Genomic DNA, 17,932 nt, shown 5'->3' with positions numbered 1-17,932 from the left:
CTTATGTTATGTTATCTGGATATAAGTTCCACTGAAGTTAATGGAACTTCCCTCTGAATAGAATTCTATATTTGTCCTATAAGAGAATGATTACTGCAGTAATATAAACATATATAAACTAAATATATCTAGTTGTTCTCAGACAATATAAACCACTTAAAGAACGAAAGTAGTTCATTCTAAGTTCTTTACAGAAGCCTGTCTTCACTGGTTAAATGAGCTGACTAAATATTGTTTCCCATTTTACAACACTAATTGAAATGATTTAATTGAACTTTAGATAAGATAACTTTGCCACAGCTTATTTGAAAAAGAAAAGAAAAAACACATAACAGTACCAGAATGCTTTTGGAAGATTTTTCTTTTAAGACAAAGAAAAAAAAAGTAATGGAATTATATCTGATATTAAAGAACTTGAAACGCTATCTGTTTTATTTCTACCTCAGCATCTAACCTATTTTTTTTTAAAGCAGGGTGCTTTGCTCATGATACTCAAGCCTCATTCAAAATGCACAGATTAAGACTGTACCGGTAAAAAAAATGGCAGCACAATCTTAGCCTGTCTATTCAGACATAATCCCCATTTCAGTTCAGTCTGGCTGAATTTTTACTAGGTAAGTGTCTATAGGATTATACTTTAGGATTTTATGAATAATCACAGAACCAGTATTTCCTATTTTGGTATTTGTTTTTTAAGTCTGAAATGATATTTTAACATAATGTTTGTATGAAATACAAATAAACCTTGGTGCTAACCATTTATCTATTTTGCAATTACCAAGCCTTCTTTAAAAGTATTGATCTTATAAAGTAGAATTGTTTTCCCCCTGCTTTCAAACTTTTGTATGCCATATTTATGCATTCTTTGAGGAATTTTCATACTCTGAGGATTAGAACTGCAGAGTTCTCCCTATACAGCAAGAGATTTGAAAAGACCTGTGCTTCAAGTAAACAGTTTTAGGGAGAGGCTTAGGGTGTGCTGTTGCTCAGTCATGAAGAGGCTAAAGATCTAGTCCCCTCTGCTCCAGATTCTACCCTCTCCATTCAAATCCCACCTTCTGAAGGCAAGTGCTGACAATGGCACTCATCCTCCAGTCTTTGCCCTCTCTGGCAATATGCCTAGAAGTCTTTGCAATAGACTGCACCATAGGCAGAGGGTAAAGGCTCCCAGCAACTCTTATTCTGATTACCATTTTTTCCTTACACATGAATAGCAATAAATAACAGCTTAAAGTGGAAAGCTGGAAATATGCTGATATTAAAAATATAGTGTTTAACTAATCTCTAATAAAAAAGCTCTTAATTCATACAGTACTACTACTAATAGAAGTGATGATGATGTCATTCTTAGAATGTGACAAAGGGCTAATAGTATATATTGTATGCTGTAAAAACAATGAGTCAACAGTTTCTGTGCCCCCGAGGTCAAGCTTTCTACAGACTGAAAGTAGCCTATTCTTTAAACTCCCAGGATTTGCAGTTATTAGCTACTGCTTTATGTAAAAATGTACAATGTTAAGATAACAGAGTAACACAACTTTTTTGTTCAGAGTATAACTTCTCAAAATGTTTATTGTCACACAAAAAAGAAAGACTTGTTCAAATTTTAGAAAACAAATTCTTGGTATGTGCTTAAAATTCAGCTGTGTAAAATTGTCCTTCCAAAGAACTGAGAACAAGCAGCATTGCAAAATGGAGCCTTACTTAAGACAAGCATCCAATTTCCTTTATACTCAAGACACGTCTTGTTGCTTATTTTCAGACTTCGAATCTCTGTATAGGTATCATCAAGAATAGCTAATAGTTTTCTAATGCTTTGAAGCAAGAATCTCCTTACTTTTCAAATTATGAAATTATACACATAAAAACTTAGAGAGCTCCTGATACTTTTAATTACATTTCAAACACGAGTTTTTAATTTCCAAAACAGATTTTTTGCATATACAATCCATCGTTCAAATGTTGACTACTATTGTGACCTAGGCTTCCTGAGTTATTAAAACACACAAGTAGTCCCAAAAACCTCTTTTATTGCAACAGCTGTAAATCACGTTCATTCACAGCTGAGTCCCAATTAGTTGCAAAAAGTCCTTCAGGAGAAGTCCTTCGGGATAATCACCAACCTTTATCTCCCTTGACACTCTGCCAAAGACCTACTTGACAAAGCCACACGGATTCCAGAATCAAACAGAGATGCCGACTGGGAACAGAATTAACAACGTTGCTTTCCTACAAAGTTCCCACGTGCCTTTGCTCCTCTTTTAAGCCTTGTGGGAGGGGCCAATCATCTCCAGGCCTTACTCCCAAGTCGTCCTTTTGTTTTAACTATTCATGCCTTCTGGCAGCTCTGTGCATGCATGCATTAGGAACAGGCTCCTCCTGTTCTTCTGCTTTTCTGCTGTCTGACTCTGGAGGCTCCGGAGTCCACGCATCACTCCCAGATGGCCCTGGCCCCATCTCTGCCTTCGATGCAGAGGCCTATTTCGGGCCTTCCCCAGACTCCAGGACTGGCCCATGTTCCTCCCCAGTCTCCTCACTGTCTGATTCCGCTGCCAGCTCTGCAGGCTGCTGGCAGACCACAACAACTACCTTTACACAAGTTTAAAGACTGCATAAATCTTTCAAGGCCAATAGTGCTCTATTTTTTTTATCATTCTAACAGGAAAAAGAATAAAATACTGACCTCTATCAGAAAAAGAAAGCAGTGCTAACTCAAGTCTGGATATCTGTTTTGATCATTAGGGAAATGTATATATGTAAATCATATTTGCCATCTTTCTGGTTCCTCTGCTTCATTCACCTGGAAGTTTAGTTTAGGATTTAGGTTTTTTTTTTTTTTTAAATTGTTTATAAAGATAGTTCCACTTGGTAGTAATACTACAATTTATTTTGTTTATAATTGCTCTGAGCTTTTTTAATACGAAATATTTAATAAATTACTAATATGCCAAGCTAGCTGACTCTATTAAATAAAACTGTAACTCCACAGTTTATAAATAAATGACTATTTCATGTCAATTATTTTATAAACATTTAAATATGTGAATTCCTGAAATTGCTTTATTATTTAATTAGATAAGGAATTTAAAAAAGCATTTTGGTTTAATTACAGCAGTGAAAAGGTTTCCAGTTTAAACTCAAGACAGGTAGAGTACTAATGGTTCCTACTCTATTGGTCAGGTAAGCAAACTTCCCAGCTGAGTCTAAATTTTTTTCCCCTGACTCAGGTAGACCAGACTATCTTCGTCATTGTGTGTACAAGAGAATGGATAGCAATTTCATCTCAGTGAAGGTTATTAAAATATCAGTTGTGCCTTAGCCTCATAATAAAGAGCCATTACTTCTTATCCCAGTGGGTCATAGGTTGACTGTAGAAATAACAGGAAAAAAAATCCAACTGTACAATCTGTAACTCTTAAAAAGTTACAGATGTTACATTTTTAAAGTAATGGTTTTATTATGCTGCTTCCCATAGTTTCAGATCTGAATTTAAGATATGTTGGCAATATTATTCACCTTTCTTTCTTTTTAATATACAACACAATCAAGAGATGACACCCAGTCCTAATCTAGAGCCACAATTGCACAACTAAACAAGAACAATAATGTTGATAGTATTGAGTTGCTGCCTGAGGTACTGCTGTCATTAGACTGCTCTTATTATGAACTCTGTGCTGCCAATCATTTATTTATATTTCAGAAAAGTTCATTACAAACATTAGAAATATATTCCTCAGTCCCATTGACAAGTAGGCTTTACATAGCTCTTTGCACCGGAATTTGAATATTGTCTTTTCTAGTATTCCTTTCTGTGACTAAATGTCTGGGAATTATCATATGCTAACTCATTTCTTTTCTACCTTTTTATGTCCAATAGAGATTATTTGAATTTATTTTTAAGAAACACATCTTTTAAGGCCAATCATAACATCTCTTTTAAATAATCTGTAGTTGTCTTTTCCTAGATACTGTATAATTAATACTAAGAATTAATTCTATGTTTATTGACTTTACCTGTAAAGGTCAATAAAAGTAACTAAATTTTACATATTTACATATTTATTTATTTACATATTTATTTACATATTTATTTATTTACAAACATATTTCTAAAGGTTATATTTTAAAACAGCACAACCAGGATGATTAGGGGACTGGAGAGTAAAACATATGAAGAATGGTTACATGAACTGGGCATGGCTAGCCTAGTGAAGAGAAGGACCAGGGGAGACATGATAGCAGTGTTCCAATATTTGAGGAGCTGCCACAGAGAGGAGAGGGGTCAAGTTGTTTTCCAAAGCACCCGAAAGCCAGACAAGGAATAATGGATGGAAACTGACCAAGGAGAGATTCAACCTAGAAATAAGGAGGAACTTTCTGACAGTGAGAACAATCAACCAATGGAACAGCTTCATCACTTGAGACCTTCAAGAAAAAATTGGACTGCCATTTGTCATAAATGGTGTAGGGTCTCCTGCTTGAGTGGGGGGGTTGGACTAGATGATCTGTAAGGTTCCTTCCAACTCTGTTAATCTGTTATTTCTAGATAAAAATCAAGAAACTATACAATAAGTCATTTGGACCAACATTTATAAATAAATACCCTTAATCCTACAAATATTTATTTATGGTTATTTTCTCTCAAACAGATGTTTGTCATGATTTTTATTGCATTCTTATTAAAATATCTGTTAAATTTAAAGGAATAAAATTTCAAAATTTACAGAATGGTGTTTGAGTGACAGAAAGGTAGTATGCAGCTGCCTACTGTTGTCATATTTTCCTTTTCCCCCCAGAAAAATTCAAAAACAACTAAGGAAAGTATCAATAACAATACACTTTTAAATAAAAGTCTATGTCTACCTATAAACATACTCCTATACAATTATTTTAAATACCCATACATTTTGTCTAAAACAACTTGTTTAGAAATGAAGATAAGTTTATTAGAACAATTTATAGCAAACAAATAGTGACCAAATAGTGTACTAAATTTACAACTGATAAGGAGCCCTTATTTTAAGGAGTCCTTTATTGCTGTTAATTTTCAGCAAAGCAATTTCCCATACTTTAAAATAACACAGAGACAATTAAAAATGTACTTTTGTTTTTCAACAGTAAACTCAATAGTGAACAATAAATACTTAATCCATTTATTATCCTTGATCAATTGATAAGTATTAGGAAATAGGATAAATTAATAAATATCATTTCATATCTTGAAATATGGTCAGTACTCAAGTAATAAATTTATATTGCTCACTGATTAAAATTAACAAACACTATTTTCTATTTGCATCTATCTAGCCTCACCATAATTTATAAAAATTACATAATTTTCTTAATTTCTTCAAAAATACTTGACAAAAAGCATTATTAAATTTGGCATTCATCAAAGTTTGTACGTATCAATTTGATTACACCTTTGCTAACAAAATCTAGAAAGTTCCCATTTTTAGACCAACATTTCCACCAATAAAAGTTTGATGGAGTGTAATACTTTCTACTGTTCTTTGTTGATTACTTATTTATGTAGATTTAAGAGCACCTTTGTTCTGTGAAGCATTCCAGTGACAATCAACAAATTCAGTGCTAAAATAATTCTTCTGTAGTTTTGTAATACTTTGAAGATACTCTGTTTGCTTAAAATATAATTCCATGTAACTTTAGTAAGATTTCCTTATTTAATGTACAGGTAGTCCTCAACTTACAACCATTCATTTAGTGACCATTCAAAGTTACAACAGTACTGAAAAAAGTAACATGACCAGTTCTCATACTTATGACCATTGCAGCATTCCTATGGTCACATGATCAGAATTTGGATACTTGGCAACTGGCATGTATTTATGATGGTTGCACTGTCATGTGGTCACCATTTGTGGTCTTCCCAGCTGGCTTCTGACAAGCAAAGTCAATGGGAGAAGCCAGATTTGATTATTGATGACATTATTGATTCACTTAACAATTGCACTGATTCATTTAACCATGGCAAAAAGGTCAAAATGGCATGAATCACTGAATTGCCTTGCTTAGCAACAGAAATGTGCTCAATAATGGTGTAAGTTGAGGACTACTATATATTTATATGACACTTAAATATTATTGACAGTCCAAGTTGACCCAATTTGTATATTTTATGAAGAAAGATTAAATTTAATTGAAATTAGATTGGTACTTGTTTCTATTCTTTGGAAATACATAGGATTGCATACACTTTAAAATCCTAATTCTACAAAATTTGCTGTTTTCCCATTGTTTCTACTGAACCAATTTGTCCTCATGAGGATTCTTTGCTCTCCAAAGACTGGACACAACCCATAAAGCAAATCTATACACAATACTTTATTGCAGCACACATCTTGCCTAACAGCTGCTTATTCCTCTTGGTCAACAACACCCTTCTAGAACTTTGCAAAGTGATGTTACCAATAACTATGTCCATAATAATCAGTCTTTACATTCAGTCTGTAATACTCAGATCAGACAAAAGTCTCAAAGTTTGTAAAATAGCATACAACCTTTGCCTTTTTCCAAAAGTTCTTGCACTAGTTATGATGAGATGCAGTTTCAGCGTGGTTGGTCCTTTTCTAGTTGCTGTTGAGCCCCAGGCCAAACTCGAAGCTTTGCTCTTAAGCAACCTTGCTTTTTGAGGACTCCGGCTAAGTTCCCCAAGTACTCCTACCAAGACATGCTGCTAATTGTCTGGCCTGCCTATAATAACAACGAGTCTTCATTGCCTCCTGCTTCCTTGCCTGTATGCTGTCTCCTTTTCTCCTGCACACATACCCTTACAATGTCTTAGTGTTTGCTTTTGTAAGCTAAGGGTCTGGATGGGGTGAGGCTGCCTCTGGATATCAACATATCCTTGAAAACACAAAGGTGCAGCCAAGCATCTGGAAGATTAGCTTATTTGTAAGTAAATGAATGCATGCTTGAGCCCATCTCTCAGGTTTCTGGGACTCTATACTTTCACAACCCTTTGAAAAAAAGTATGCTTGCTGAGCCTTGGGGGAGTGGGATGGGAAGCATTTCTGTCAAGACTACAGCTGCTTTCCCAAGCATAGTCTTCCTCACATAATCAAGGAATGGAAGAAAAGGAGATGGTTAGGAGCAATTGCAGTCTCCAGACTGCAATTCAATTACTATTAAGGAGAAAGGATCTTACCTTACCAAAAATTTAGGTTCTCAACATAGACTCTATATTCAGTCGCAAATTAAATAAAGTACAAAAATGATAGCAATGCAGAAGAACAAAGCTTTTGAATATTAAGACTTGGCTAGAGTGAAGAATCTGACTTGTAGATTTGAATGGTGTTTGAAATATTGGTTCTGGATGCTTTTGATTATTTTAGCTCTAAATGGGACAACTTGCTGCAGCCAACCAACATCAAGAATAGGGTTTGCTTGAGAAACGTGGACTTCAAGCAAAGTTACAGGAGGATAAGATTTGCAACATTGTTAAATCTAGAAGAGGAATCCATAAAGGGGTGTTGACAGTGATAGAAAAACAGATAAATGCAAAAAATAGAAAGTTTAAAAAAATTGTGTAAAAATGTAAACCTTCATTTTAATGGAATTAAATTACTGTGTGTGGAAGGCTACAAGTTAGGCAAGTTAGGCAAGAAACCCTCCTTAGAGACAGAAAAAGGGTTCAGAAGTTTATCTTTTCTAAGTATCTCAGTTGATGAGTTGAGAGAGTAGCTGAAGAATTGAGGTACTCTGGATTTAGGCCAGAAAATAATAAAAGGTTTAAAAGGGAATGGCTACATTACTGCAAAACTCGAGAATCTTTTTCCTGCCTTTCCTTGGCTGGAAACAAAACACTATAATGTGCTTTTATACTGTAGCCCTTGAGAAGCTGTCCTTTGGTTTTATCCAGCAGCCCTGCTTTCTGCTCTAGGCAAGAAGCCCAGAAATGTGGCTTTTTGGCACGGAAAGCAATTATAGCTGTACCTGGGAAAAGGAGGCAAATTTCTCTTTGCCAATATGAATCTCTCTGGGAACACTGAAGAGGATTACAGTCTCTCTAGGTTTGTCTGCAAAATTGGAGAAATAGGGACTGGGACTTTAGGCTCTTTTGCGTGGTTGGAAAAAAGGAATTGCCCAGAATAGATGGATGAATGACAGGTTACTGGTTTGAGGAAACTGCCTTAATAGCAGCAAAGAAACAAAGACTAGAATCGTTTTTGATTAGCTTTAGCCCACTAAAACACAGAAGCATTCTGAAATGGTGATGTCAGTGTAGGGGATGCTGGAAAAGAAAACTATTATTCCAATATACTTGACCTCAGTTCAGTTGACCTATTAACTGGTTTGTGTATCAAACCCAGGTATTTAACAACAGATACAATTCACTTAAGGGCTGAATTATTATTTTGTTTCTCAAGAATGATATTTTAAAATTAAACTTAGCTAGTGATTCTCTTTACATAAAGCAAATCTCTTAACTGATAGAATTCATCTTTTTATCTTTGAACCTCACTTTTCAAAAATCAGAATGGAGAAAGAGGTGGAATTAATTTTGCAATCTTGGCATCACACTTCAATATTTTATTCATAGATACATACTTCACAAACCTAACCTAATCTTTGTGATATATAAATCATGATTTATTATTTATAATAACCTGAATTTAACCTCTTCATTCCTAATGCATTGCCTCTATAAATGTTGAGATATTTTTAATATCTTAAGAAAGATATTAATGTCTTAAGGAATTGCCAGGATTATTCAAGAAAAGACCTTCTGCAAAAGAGAGCTTACCTGACCTACATTTTTGATAATAATATTTAATGCTATGTGACCGATGAGACTCTGTATACCATGGTGATGGGTTATTTGAGGCATTGCCTTTCCCTGTTTTTATCTACCCATTTCATTAGGTCTGGCAGAAGAGGCATGTTCCAGATCCCATTTCTTAGGGAGTGCCATCCCACCTTGCCCTGGAAGAGAGCATTTTCTGTCATGGTGACCGACCTTTGGAACAGGGTCTCTCCAAATATTTGATTGGCTCTGACTCTGATGACTTCTTGTAAGGCATTAAAGACTTGATTTTGTTGTCAAACTTTGGCAGGCCTATATACAGTACTAGTTACATTGGTTTGTGTAAGTTGTTCTATTTTTATTTGGCTGCTTATTATATTTGTGTTGGTTTTTATTATGTGCTTTACAGTATTTTTAACTGTTTCAGGCTACTTACAGTCAGGAATATAAATTTAAAGTCATATAAATTGAATAACTAAATTAATAAACAAATCTCTTCCTTAGGTTTTTTTTTCCAATGTGAAGTCAGTTAATAAGGATAAAGCTTTCATCCTATCCTTTGATTTTTTTTAGTTTTCAACTGATTTCTTTAGTAAGATTCTGTCAAGAGCCTGTCATTAAATGACACTACACTTGGATCTGTATTAAAATTAGCAAGTCATCAAATGGAATTGTTGTATATAATTTTTTAGATGAGACTATTAGCATAAAATATCCAATAAATAATTTGAAATGTCTGCTTCCTGTATATTGATGTACATGATTCACTTAACAACTGCAATAATTCGCTTAACAACTGTGGGTAAAAAGGTCAGAAAATCAAGCATGACTCACTTAACAACCACCTTACTTAGCAATGGAAATTCTGGTTCCAATTATGGTAATATGTCAATACATTACCTGTAATGAACAGAGTTATACTTTTTCCAGAAGGAGAACATTTGCAATGTATGTAAGCTTCTGTATCCATAGTTCTCTTTGGTGTTCCAGTATAACTAAAGCAGTACTTTAATTCATTTTGATTAATACATCAATTGCATGTTTTCTTGCAAGAAAATTACCTTAATACCTTGATGCAGGCATTCGTAACCATTGTACCTAACGGCTGTAAATTACTGCATGTGAATCTGCCTGTAGTCTGAATCTTCAATTGGTGCAGAACTCAGCGGCCAATAGTCTCTGGAAGAACTGAAAGAAACACTAAAAGCTTTAATTAACTGCCAATTTTTTCTGGCCAAAATGCAAAGTGCTGATTAGTACTTCCAAAATTTTGTATGATTTATTCAGGTTATTTCAGAATATATCTCTTGCTATATGTTTTTGCCCTATGGACAATGCATATCCAACCCCACCCCCAGACTTGAGTTCATATGAGGTGCTTTAGCAACAGTTGTTCCCTACTTATCTTCTTTGTAGCTGTCCTAGTTCTTTGGAATGTACTGTTTTTGTGGAGTTGAACAGCTAATTTCTTGAATTTTTTAAAAGGCCATTAAATAAATATATTAAACAGAGTTTTAACTGATTTCAATAGTTTTAATTATAATTTTGGATAGTTTTAGTATTTATACAGTACTTTTGAAATTTATTTTTATTGGCTTCAGTGTTGCCAGTCATCATCTACACACTAGAATCAATTATGGAGGGAAGCATTCTTTTTGGGAAATGGGGCAGCTTGCAAGAGACTGGGAAGCTCATTTGGCCTTTCTGTCTTAAATAAAAGCAAACTTAATCATACTCTGTTGCAAGACTAACAGATGTCCATGGAGGCATCACAGCATTAGGCTAGGGCAACATGACAGGTCAGTAGCCGGTAGAAATGGTCTGCAGGCAAATATGACCACCATATGGAATGTATACTGATTAGGTATACTGCTCAATGGCTGCAAAGAAATGCAAGCAACTCTAACTCTTTGTCATTAGAATTCAGATTTCTGTAGCCCAGATCTGTCCCAGTATTATTTTTTCATAGGCCACTCCAATTACAAATATCTGTGAGTAGATAATACAAACTGCCAGCATTATCCTAAAGAGATGGCCCTGAAATGTAGAAAGCAAATGGCTGAGATCCCTTTCCTCCAGATTCTCTACCTCACTTTGCCATATTTCTTTACAATAACTAAAAAACAGAGAGAAATATTTTCATAGAACAGCATCTCAAAGTACCCTTCAACTGAAAATTGTTAATTTACATTTTTAATCACTATATTGGAAGTTATAATACATTAATTTTAATATGTTATTCAGATATTCACTGGTTTACTTAAAACCTGTTAAGAAGTGGGAAATAGATACCATAACTATCAGCAAACTTCTTTCCTGTGTTTAGAAGTAATGCCAGTAATCATAATACCACAATTACCAAAACATAAAACTACAGTAAGGTTCTGTAAATCATCATGTATCATAATGAAATATAGACATCCTACAGGATACCACTACAGTTCTAAATTCCTTCCGGTAAGCAATGTGCATTTATTACTGAAGTGTTAGCTCTGTATTTGGTACTGTCTGTAAAGTTCAACTGTAAGAATTCTAAAAAATCATAATACATTCTAATAAAGTTCATAGTTATTGACCCAAGCAGGGAATTCATCTGAGGAGATAAAGGAGTAGAAGAGAAAGAGGAGTAAGGGTTTATGGAAGATTTTAAGAAGGGAAATGTATGGTGGAGATCTGAATAAACTGCAAGCAGCATGGGCAGTAAAAGAAGCTTCATAGGGATCCACGGTGCTTGTATTCTTGCTGAAGAGAAACTTGATTTTCTGAAAGTTCACGTTAATACCATTATTGGAGGAAAAAGTGAATTTCTGCTCCATTACACACCAGAAGAGGTAAGATATTTCTAAAGGGGCAAGTGAAGGGAGGGACATAGAAAGGAAGTAAAGGCCAGATAACATGAAGAGGAAGATAGGTTGAAGCATGTCTGAAAAACAATAAAATAAGAAGGCAACCAATATCAGTCCACTGTGGAAGAAAATCCAAGGCCAGGGAAGAAGAAACGTCAAAGAAATTCAAGAGCCACTTAAAAAAAAAAGTTTTGGAAACAAACAGAAAAACTCACAAACAATCAGAAATTCTTAGAGGAAGCCAAATACAATATCCAAAACATCCTATGGTGGGGATGCATATGTGATAGGAATATCTCTGGAAAGCAATACTGTAATTTATTCAATGGAATAAACTCAGCAGAAAGAGGAGTATTGTGTGGTACATGCAGAATGCATACATACAGTATGTATATAAATCCACAAACTGAAGCACAGAAATCCTATTGAATGTATTTGAGTAAAAATAAAGGAGAGAAAAAGAAAGTCAGTTTGGTTTAGTGGTTAAGGCACCAGACTAGAAACCAAAAGACTGTGAGTTCTAATCCTGCCTTAGGCATGAAAGCTGGTTGAGTGATTTGGGGCCAGTCACTCTCTTTCAACTCATGACAATGTCAGGCATGGGCAACAAGCTGGTTAGTCGATTCCTGTCACAACCAATGGATCAACGCTCCGTTGATCTGAAAAAAGCAAACCCTGCACTTGCAGGAAAACACTAGGATGAAAAAAAAAAAAGAAAAAACACAAAAATGATAGTGTGTTGTTGAAGTTCATTATAGATTGCCAAACTTTTAAAGACACCTAGAATAGTAAAAATGGGAGATTTCAACTATCTCTGTTAAGGCAACTAATTCAACTTTGCTAATATCACAGATCCAATGATTTCTGTTTTCTTACTGACAGCTCTATTTTTCAGAAGGTGGCTTAAGAGGTCAGCTATACTGGACTTAATCCTTACCACAAGGAAAGTAATGAGTGAAGAAATTAATGTGACAGAAACCTTGGGAGATTGATCCTGTTGTCCTTGAATTCATGATATCAAGGAGAGAAGAATATAGAGACAGATTTGTATACCAGATTTCAGAACAACAGATGTTGATGAACTCGGACAGAAATAGAGATCCGGGAGGAATGGGAAATTTTCTGGAATAAGATATTGACGGTGCAATTATAAGCAATGGCTACTAGCAATACAAAGGAGAATAATTTAAAAATGTTAATATGGGTGCACCCAAAGCTTTCACTTGAAAGTCTAAAAACTAAAAAGCAATACCAAAGTGGAAAGAAAGATTTATAACCAAATAAAGATACAAGGCTGAGAGAGGGGGGGGAGGGAGGGGGGGAGAGAGAGAGGGAGTGAGGCTTATTTGAGTACAAAAAGAAAAACAAAGGAAAGACAAAATGGCTGTAAGCCTACTGGAAGGCGAAGGAGGTGAATGGGTAATGGGAGAAGGGAGAATAACAACTTATAATTTATGTCGGTGTTAGAAAGTAAAAGGATTGATTGATTGATTATCTGTCATCAAGTCAGCACTGCCTCTAGCAACCACATAGATTGCCTCCATGATAATTTGTCACTAAACTTACCTTTTACATCTTCCAACAATGTACTCATTGCCACTGTAACTGATGGTAGCTTTCTTCTTTCTACCGCTTCCAAGATTACAGTCTTTTCTAGAGAGCTAGGTCTTGGCATAAAGAGAAAGCCCAAAGTAGGAAAATTTAAGTGTGGTCATTTGTGTCTCTTGTGAAAACTCTGCATTAATTCTTTTGATAATATTTTTGTTTGTTTCTTTGGCTGCCACAGTATTCTTAGGTGCCTTTTTCAACACTGATGTTCAGGAATGTTTAGTTTGCCATTATTCTCAAAATGACTGATACGAGCTGCAGTTCAGATACACAAGGGAAGAAATTAATTGATTAACTTAATAAGAGGACAGGCATAAGAATATCTATGTCAGTCCTACAAGGTAGATCAGGTGAAGAATCCAATGCCATACAGGTCAGGATCATTTTTATTGTAAGTTATAGAACCTTGCAAGTGTAAATGTGCTTTTCCCCCTCCCTCCATTGTCTCTTTGGGTGAACTAGGGAAGGGCGTATCAGATATTTTCTCAAGTTATTTTCTTGGCCCAGACTTAAGCCCCATTTATCTGACTGTTGTCTTGTTAGCAGCTTTTCCTCCTGTCCTTGAAGATTATTTCCTATTCTATCTATATTCTACATACAACTTGATATTCATAGATAGTACAGTGATATTTTTCAGCAAGAGGATGATGGCAATAAATTCATCCAGAAGTTCAACGATAATGTTAAAATCAAACATTTAAGACATTCAGTAGCATCAACCAAAGAAGCAAAATCAGCAAAATACTGGTTTATATTGCAATGGAAGAAGCCAGGAAAGCAAAAGCAAATGGCAATGGAGTATCAGAAAGAAGACACAAGAGGCCAAAATATGGTAATAAACAACCATCGTATCAACAGACCATGGAAATTTTGTGATACATACCAAAGATAACAAGACTAACTCCTCAGCAGCAACTAAAATACTGTACTTGGAGGTCACTGCACCATCCCAGAGTAACTACATCACAATGAAAAAAGAATTGCAATATTTATTTGATTAATGTCCTTGATTAATGATAGTAATTGGAACTAGAAAGCATGGTTTTACATTGACTTTGCTTGTGGGAAGCTGGCAGAGAAAGTCACAAATGGCGATCATGTGACCAAGGGATATTGTAAATGCATGAGATGGTTGCCAGACACCCAGATTGTACTCATGTGACTACAGTGGTGCTGAGATGGCCAGAACATAAGTACCACTTGTTCAGTGCTGCAGTAACTTTCACTGAATGAGTGGTAGTTATCTGAAGGCTACCTGTGCAATCAACATGAAATTAAAACTACTGGCATAATTAAAATTGATGATCATGTTGACTAAATTGGTAATATGGACTAAATTGGTAATAAGGCAAACTGTAAGTCAAAATATGGCAATTGCTCCAATTTGGGAGTGGGATTGTTACCTGGACTGATAAGAATCATTGATTATTGCATCCCACCAAGATATGATAATTATATGTGCCCAGAGTCATACCTTATGAGGTGGGCAGCTATATAAATTCAATAGCAAACAAACAAACAAATGAAAAACCAATTTGCAATTGAACTGTTTTCCATGGAAGCTGTATATAATGCAACAGCATTATATATTGTGAGGATATAGCAATGTGCTCATTTTGGTTGAACATATATATAAATAACTCATCCTAGAGGACAGCCAGGAATCTATATGTCTGGTGCATACTGTGAATTCCAACAACTACCATAATGATATGAAGTGCCATCTACTGAACTATTTACTACACAATTGAGTTCCAATATTAACCAGAAACATATGAAAGTAGACATCCTGACCAAGTTCTTGATCAGAGCTTGGCATAGTGATCTTACCACAAAAATAAATCTTGGGAAATGATTCATATGTTGATAAGAGGTAGTGTTGGGACAGCAGTAACAATAGTTGGAGCAAGACTACATTTAGATAAAAAGGAGCTAAAGGTAGTTCTCAATTTAAAGCTATAACTGGGATTGACATTCAGTCGCTGAGGGAAGCAGTCGTTAAGTGGGACATCCATGTGACTGTCCATGTGATTGATTCACTCAATAACTGCAATCCCAGCAATCTTAGTTGTGGTTGTTAAGCAACCGCACAGGTCGTTAAGCAGATGAAGTTCCAATAAGGAGTGCAGGGAGCCTCAGGGTAATGGGGAGACCCTGGGAGGCTCTAGTCAGGCGCTGAAAATCCTCCCTGCCAAAATCGAAGCAGGATTTTCAGCCTCTGAACAGAGAAACATTTGTGTGCGGCCTGCACTGGGCCTCTCAGGGCCTCTATCACCTTGCCCCTGAATAACAGGTGTATACACAGAGGAGTTCTCAGCAATTGTCCTCCAGACCAAATTGACTGACTTTACAATATTTTTAGCCTATTCCAATCAAAACATCTGGGAAGTGGGAACACAAAGTCAAAATAAGAGTAGGGCACATACAAACATATATAATTAATAAAATATGCAATGGAAATTTAATACATTAGAAATGCCATTAAGTTAGATTAGCTTGAGGTCCAAATACTTACTGGAACAATGCTGCTTTGATTAATTTTCAAATACATACAATAGAGACTGCCCTCTCCTCCAGGGCGAGAATGCTCCATAAAATTAGGGTACTGTTTCTTTTCCCACAATGAAATAGATATTTAATTGAATATGAAAAACAGAATATTTGTCACTCAGGGTTGAATTATAGAGTGCTTGGTGCTCTCTGAGCTTGGTTGTTTGCTTGCAGATGTTTAATTATCCAACAAGGTAACATGTTCAATGAAAATTAGTATAAGGTTTGCTTCCTATTTATTGTCTTTTAAGAGACAATAAAAAAAGCTAAGAAGGAAACATCTATTGAGATTCTCAGTCATCCAAGTCATGGTTGTCCCAAAGGTGTTTTTTCAAAAGGCATCCAAGAACCTTCTGAATGAATGCTGAAGAATGGAGAGATTTATATTCCTTGCGGTCATCTGGTCGTTGGCACTCTTTCTGACAATTGTTGAGGCCACTTGGAAATTCTCAGAGTCACCTGAATAGTGCACATGGGTATGGAACCTTCTTGGAACTGCTGAAAGGACTGTGTTGTAAACAGGAGATAGGTGGTGTTGTATCCTTCCCCCTGTATGCAGTAAAATGCAATGAGACATATACAGATCTGTACATTAGAGAAATAAAACAACTTCATAAAAACATGGCACAACATAGGAGAAAAAACCCATCAGGACAAATCCATCTGCATTTGAAAGACAAAGGTCACTCTTTGGAAGCCAGCAAAGCCCACACACTAGACAGAGGACCGCTGGTTTGAAAAAGGGGGTCAAGGAAGCCATCTACATTAAGACTGAATAGCCCTTTATCAACAGAGGGGGAGGACTATGACACCACCTAACTCCTGTTTATAACACAGTCCTTTCAGCAGTTATAAATATAAATTCTTCCATTCTCCACCATTCAGTCAGAACTGAAGACGCTTCTTGGATGAGAAGCTAAATATCTTCAAGGAAAAGCAAAGTCCAATTGTCTTTTGAAAACGCACCTTTGGGAATGAGAAGGAAACAAAAAGACCAGACACATCATTTCCAGCTCAAATACCTAGATAAGCAGGGATTAATACCAGACAAGGAATCACATAGAAAGCAATACCCTAATCAAGGAATTATCAAGAACAAAGCCACACTCCCACCAACAGTGGCAGGACAAGCTACTATATATAAACAGCTAACTACCTGTTCACTCACCCTGATGATGTTACCTAGTTGGGTACTGTAATGAAAGCAAACAATCAAGCTCAGAGAACACTATGGACTCCACAAATGTGTACCTTCTTGTAGTACATGCAACTTTTAAAATTGCTATTTTGTCACCTTAATGTGACGAAATAAAGAAAGAGAGAGATCAAAGTAGCCAGTAAACTAGTTGTCATATTCTATTTAACAGTTAATACAAAATCAGAAGAAAAACATATTGTTAAGGCCAAGAAAAAAATAGTTGGGATGCTGAACTGAAATATGTATTGTAAAATGTGTAACTATATGAAGGAAATTGATTATTGTTCAAACACTTTAAAATAAAGGCTTCATCTTATTTTTGAAAAATAAAGCTAAAATATTTTTTGGACAAAATCACTTCAAACATACAAAACAAATAGGCTTGAGAGAGCACCACCTTGTGGGCAAAATTGATAATATGTATAGTATAAAACTGGCAGAGTAGAACCCAAATAAATCTTACTGTGGTTATTATTTACAATATAATTCTATGTATTAACTTTAATATGACAATATCAAGGCTATTCAGTGAATATACATCAGTTGGTCTTATTTGAACGTCTGATCTTGAAGGCATGTGTCATTAATGTAGAAAAGTAAAAAAAATAAATAAAAAACATACAATATTGCAGAGAATTCTATCAGAAAAAAATTAGCATCTTAACAGCCAATCCTACAGGTTTCTATTTTTAAAAGTAGTCCTGCTGAATTTAAAGGGACTGATCAATAGGTATGATACAGCATCCTAATGTTAGTTGTCAAAAGTGGTATTCTCGTTGATTGGGTATATTTGAGTAGCTAAATATGTTTACCTTTTCACTAAAACATTTCTGATTGCATTTCAATACTTTAAACACTGGGAACCATATTAATTTCTACCTCAATGAGCCTTTTAGCAGGAAGCATGTTAGGCTAGTAAGGCAAGCTTAATATACATTTGAGATACATAGATAAAGTATTTAT

The sequence above is a fragment of the Pituophis catenifer genome, unplaced genomic scaffold, assembly GCF_029215685.1.
Source record: "Pituophis catenifer annectens isolate HBS135680 unplaced genomic scaffold, rPitCat1.0.hap2 SCAF_3, whole genome shotgun sequence".
Classification (NCBI taxonomy): domain Eukaryota; kingdom Metazoa; phylum Chordata; class Lepidosauria; order Squamata; family Colubridae; genus Pituophis; species Pituophis catenifer.
The sequence above is the reverse complement of the archived record's forward strand: the minus strand, read 5'-3'. Positions refer to the sequence as shown.